The sequence below is a fragment of the Rhea americana genome, unplaced genomic scaffold (genome assembly GCF_003343005.1).
Source record: "Rhea americana isolate MKP2758 unplaced genomic scaffold, rheAme1 scaffold_74, whole genome shotgun sequence".
NCBI classification, from domain to species: Eukaryota; Metazoa; Chordata; class Aves; order Rheiformes; family Rheidae; genus Rhea; species Rhea americana.
Genome location: NW_028186912.1, coordinates 2,810,312 through 2,816,459, shown reverse-complemented (window position 1 = coordinate 2,816,459; position 6,148 = coordinate 2,810,312). Strand labels below are relative to the sequence as shown.

Below are 6,148 nucleotides of genomic sequence, written 5' to 3'. Positions count from 1 at the left end.
AGATTGGTTTTTTACTGTTAGCATTAAGCATGTATGCTACCAAATTAATATATATTCAGACAACAGAAAGAGCATGTGATTACAGTGGGTCAAATCATTAGCAATACGAGGTCTTTCCATTTGGTATCTCTACAGTAAGGTGAATTTTAAAGATGCAGAAATGAAGTAACAAGCACATTTGAAAAGACTGCATTCATATATATCTTTGAGAAGATTGATTGATCCAAGACATTTTAAATTGGATCTTTGCAGTTTTGCACTATGCCTGTTATTTGTTCAATAAGCTGGACTTCTAACAAGAATAGTGTTTCATCCTATCAAAATATAATTCAAAGCATTCCTGCTCATTTCCAAACTGGTGGAAGCTTAACACTTTTCTGTTTCTGCAGTTGATAATGCCAAGTATCTAATTGAATCCAACAACTGCAACAGACTTGGTTTTCAGTTCTGACTTACATGTAAGCCTGGGCTATGTAGTGTTGTTTGTAAGACTTAATTTGCRTTAAATCTTAATTAAATATTCCACAACACATCTAAGGCTCATGCACACTGTGGCTCATCATCCATCATGTCTGCAATGGTGTGATGGTTTTACCCATTAGTGTATATATAGAAGGTATATTGCTCCATGCATTCTCCTAAACTTCTAGATACATGAGGAGTAATCAGAGGCATCCATTAAATAATAAAAAAAAGTTACTTCTGTCTACTATTCTCTGTGCAAAGACTGTAATTACAAGCTGTCAGATTATCAGGCATAATATTTCATCTGCCCAGTAGGATTCTACAGTGCAGATTTTTATGGACTTTTATCTGTAAAAATAAACAGATTCTGCTCTTTACTTTTGGGACAAGAAGCTATGAAATTACGGATGATGATGTTACAACATGAGCTACGGTAGTTCTGTTTCTCACAAGCAAGTCTAGCAGATTTCCTGAGCAGATTAACTCATAACTACAGGTACTCTCAGGAAAAATCCATTATCATCATTCCACAGAGAGCAAATCATATTACAGATTTATTTTCCTCCAATATTGAAGTGTCCAGTGTTCCAGGAAATTTGAGTTTAGCTTCATTACAAGATGTCATACTATGGGGTCAATTGTGTATATATGCACAAATTTCTAGTATGATGTGCAATGTAAGACAAAAAAAAGTTAGAGATTAATTGGCTTAAGAGGTTAGGAAGATAACATACTTTCTTCTAATGTTTCTTCAGCTTCTTGTTCTACTCTTGTTCTAGCAGCCATTATAGTAAGAGATTAAGGTCAGATAATTGTATCTAAACCTGAAATTATATTATCTGAAAGCCCATATGTGCGTTTGCAGCTTTAAATGTTGCTGACAGTTTGATTGCTGCTCCCAGATAGAAGAAAATCTTCTACAAAACAAATTTTTTATTTATATTTTCTTTGTAAGAATAAATTAAGCCTACAAATGAGGTGAATTCTCAGTTTGGTATCTTCCACACAAATTTTACTTGACCCTGAAGCCAATGTACTGGACATCAGATCCATGTGGATTTTCTATAGATACTGTCTTATGTAGCTTTTTGTCATCTTCTGACATTGAAGAACTCTTAAAAGGTTTGTTGCATGCTTAATTACCATAAGGAGACCCCACTCCTGCCTCTGGGAACTTTATACAATCTGTGCAAACCTTATGATGAAGTTCTGTGTTCAGGGTTTTTCGTTTTCCTTTTTTTTTTTTTTTTCTTTTTTTTTGAATGTTTACATAATTTTACTTTCAACAGTGAAATTAGTTACTTTTGCATTGGCCAGAAAGTCAGTAAGCTTATAGCCTTTTATGGCCAATTTATTTATATAACTCTCCACAAACATAAAGCAATTTTGAGACTCCATTTTAAGTATTAGCCTGGTGTCATATGGCTGAACTCTGGAAGACTACAGTGGATTTTTTAGAATGGATTCTCCTTTGAAATTTTGGATGTGAGGTCTAAGTATTTTTTTTAAGTGAATGTTTAAGGCATGTCTTCAGGCAGAGGGCATTGCGAAGTAATCTAGTGACAGCTATTCTGTATGAGCTTCTTCATATAGACAGTTATTCTGTGTTATGAGAGCTTTTTTTCTGCTTAGCTTAATTCATATCACTCTTAGCTCTCTGTGTAAACCTCTTATTTCAGGCTATTATGGAATATCAATTATTTTCTCTGTGTATAGAACACTTCTATACATAGAGAGAGACACTATAAACAGTCTGCAATACATGCAAGCCTGGGATATCCTTACAATAGATTCAATGATTGATGCCTATTATTAAATACCAGTTTTACTGATAATAGTGCCTGTACTTTTTGATGAGACTGAAGGTAGCTCATTAGAATTCCTTCTCAAAAAGAAAAAGAAATTAATATTACTGATGTAGTAAAACTAAAGATAGGGAAAAATGTGTAAATGCTAAAGTGGCTATAACTGCTTGTCTAAAAATTATTTTGAAATTAGGACAAAATTGAGGAATAATTTTGATTAGAGGAGAATTATTTGAAACTACTTTCAAAGCTGCTAGAAAAGTTTCAGTAACGAGTTCTATTTTCCAGAGATGCAGCTTGGAGGCTATGGCATTTGAGAGATGGGACATCTTGCTAGTTGTTCAAATCTCTCTTTTCCAGCTGGATGTTAGCAGAGATTTGCAGCAGAGGCTTTCATGTCTATCAGTGCACTAAAACTGCTGCAGAGGTGGGGAAAATAGATTCTGTCATTAGTCTCCTAACTATTGAAGCATCTACATTTGTGTAAAATATTTAAATATTAATTGATAATTATTGTATAGGGAGCTGATTAGGAAACAGTTTCTAGGGTGATTGAACACTGGAACAGATTGCCTGGAGAGGTGGTAGAGTCTCCCTCTGTGGAGCCATTCAAAACCTAATGGGAACATGTTCCTAGCAACTTGCTGTAGCTGATCCTGCTTGAGCAGGGGGGTARGACTAGGTGATCTCCAGAGATCCCTGGCAATCTCAACTATTTTGTGATTCTATGATTTTAGTTCTCATTAATATGTTTATAATGCAGTAAAAAACAAGTCAGCAGGAGACATTAAAAAAACTAGTGTAATAGGAAAGGACACTTTCCTGAATGATTTGGTTTCATCATAGTCAGGAAGAGGCACGATTTGAATTCTGTCTTGTACATTGAGAGCTAGTACTCTGGTTGATTTTGAATGAGTTAGCAGTTTTACAAATTCCAGTCATATCTGTCATCTTGTATGACAAATGCCTAAAATGTGTCATTTCAGGTTGTTCTAGTAGGACCTTCTGGGGGAGAAAGGGAAGAGACTATTAGCAACAAAACCAAAAATATAAAATTCCCCTTGCAGTAGATTCAGCTGGAAACACAAGTTAAACAAGGCTGGGTTTGTGGAGAGCAAAACAAGTTAAATTGACTAGTTTGGTTTTTTTGGTAATCTTTTTGAAAATTATGGCCTGTGTGATACCGATAGATTCAGGCTAGACTATGACATTTGAGGCTTGGATATTAGAGAAATCAAAGGTTAACGTGATCGTTTGTGTAAGCCTCTTGTCTTTAATGGGCTAACACTTACAAATGCAATGTTCCAAATTTATTTCTGGTRCATCCTACTGATGGAATGGGATAAATTACGCCATCATATGTTTGGGTGGGTAGCTTTTGTGCTTTTTGACTAGGACTTGGTTTTAACGTAATTCCCAGTTCCTTTCTACATAAGAGGTTCTTGCTTGAGGGAAACACGTACTAGCAAACAAAGAGGCAAAGAATATGGAAAGAAGCAGCTTTTATAAGTTTTYTTTTCACTGTATCTTCTTTTCTGAAATACTTTCTTGACTCATTCAAATAACTTCAAGGTGGTGGTCAAGAAGAGAAGGTATCCAGCGAGGTACCTGCTTTGATTTCTGTATACTTTGAGCAGTTCCTAGCGGCAAAGGATACAGTATGGAATCTAAGGAGGAGCCAACCCTGGAGAAGGGTTGAAAGAAGCTTTTAGATATCCCCACTAATTGTACAGGCCCTCCTACTCTACTTTGTAGACCTCTGTGTCTATCTTCTAGTGCAGTAAGGTYTTACAGGGATTTAGTTCTGGTCATGTTCACGGAAGGAAACATGTATCAGTTTTCCTTACTTAAGGATCTGTGGCCTCCTTCTCTTCCTGTCTTTTCCTGTTCTGTCCCTCAGCCTTCCTTTCTGGTCTTCTCCCTTGTTTCCCATATCTAAATATAACTTTCGTCTAGTGCACTTTCTAATGTGGTTTCCTAATAAAATTAAACAGATGTAATCCTTGTGTCATAACTTCTGAATAGTAACTTCTGATGCTCTCAATCATTTTCAACCGACTTTGACAGTGGGTTTAAAATCTTATAGTTTTTAAAAGCTTCAGGTAAGGCAGCAGTTAGAGGAATGAGGTACAAATTAGCATGTCTTAGATCTGCCTGGTCTCATGTCTCCTCTGCTCCAGCTGTGTAGGTGTCACTATGGAGAGCTCTCCTGCCTGTATGTTGTGAGCCATGAACATAGATTTTTAACGGCCTAGGCCTGGCTAACCTAGATCTCTTGCTTGACACCATTCTGTACTAGAAGAGAAACTAATGGAAGTTCCCAGTCTTCATGAAAATCTTGCATAGCCTTTGTGCCAGTCCTTTCCTAGTAGTTGGTAGCAAGTSTTCACCCTCCTATCTTACTGAGTCCAACTGGTAGGGATTTCTGTACTGTACGCTCTCAAGAGCTGAGATATTTTTACAGTCTGTCTTCCAAACACCCTGTGATAACTGGCAATTCCTTGAACAGAAGAGATTAAGTACCCTGTTTTTTTTCTTAATTTATATTTGTTCTTCACATTGATTCTATTCTCTTCCCTTCTCTGTTGCATACTTTACTGCTGTTTAGCTGTTTCCTGCTTCTTGTTCCAGCATACATGCTTTCCTGATTCATCAGATACTCTTTTTCACTGTCCTCATTACAAAAACTGTCTTCCTAGTTGCYTACTGCCCTGTGGCACTTCCCTTGTTTGCTGCAGACTATGCTATACATACTAGTCTTGCTATACATACGAGTTTTGGCTCCTCCCATGGTGGTGGCGGCCCACAGTAGTGAAGGGAAGGCTGGCTCAGGACACTTGTTAGCAGCTTGGGCTGGACAAGGGACTGTAATTTAAATGCTTATCGAGTTGAAAGTGGTGGGGAGGTGAGACCAAAAGCTCTGCAGCAGATAGCCTGGGGTCCACGTTTGTCCAAGATGCCTCTGTAGAATTAGGACTGTGATGTGYGGCACATGTGGCATCCGTACCCAGCACTGGGCTATGGGAGAGGAAGCAGAGCGTGGGATTAGTTCTCTGTTAGACAAGTGGGATGCTTACAAACACAACCACTAAAAATAAGAATGTAAAAGCTATGGAATTACTGTTTCTCATTTTCATATTTTTTATAACAGCTTCAAGCAGTGTGTGTTCTTATTTTGTCCATTAACATTTATATAAAATTGTATATAAAAGTTATATACACAAATATACACAGATAAAAATATACAGATATATCTGTAGCTGTTTTTGACCTGAGATCTTCTCAGATATGTTTTTGATACTAAGTACACGTAACAGGTATTCAAAGTAGGGTTTTTTGAGCTCCTTCCCCTGCCCTCCCCGCGTAGCTGGCTGGAAGGGACCGCTGGAGATCATCTAGTCCAACCCCCCCCTGCTCAGCAGGGTCACCTAGAGCATGACCCTGCTGGTGCTATTCCCCCATTTTGTGTGAAACCGAGAAATTCCGAAATCTGCCCAGCCGCGAGGCAGCTGACGTACCAGTAAGGCGGCCGGCAGCGGCGCCGCGTTCCCAGCCCCGGGGCCTGCCTCACGGGGCGCCGCTTCCCCCGGGGCGGCCGCCCCCGGCCCGCCGCCGCCAGGCGCGCTGCGGGCCGGGCGGTGCGCGGGGGGCGCCGCTGAACGTGCGCGGCGTCTCGTGTCGCCTCCAGGCTCCTGACGCTGAGGGACGCACGAGGCAGAGGCCGACGGCGGCGGCGGCGGGGCCGAGCCGGCGCGGGTGGGCGGAGGCGCGCCTGGCGCTAGGACCCAGGAGGACGCGGCGCGGCTCCTAGGGCCGGATCGCAAATTCGCCGTGACTCAGTCTGCTCGGCGCGGCGCACGGCGGGCGGCGGCGGGGAG

General features: G+C 40.2%; 1 long non-coding RNA gene across 1 annotated transcript; it reads right to left on the bottom strand.

The window, feature by feature from the left end:
- Positions 1 to 3,755: 3,755 nt before the first annotated feature.
- Positions 3,756 to 5,878, bottom strand: LOC146585972 (uncharacterized). The gene is made up of 2 exons (XR_014897880.1): positions 5,789 to 5,878; positions 3,756 to 5,288 (listed from the first exon to the last, which is right to left on the bottom strand). It is a non-coding gene; the product is annotated as an uncharacterized LOC146585972 (long non-coding RNA).
- Positions 5,879 to 6,148: the final 270 nt, after the last annotated feature.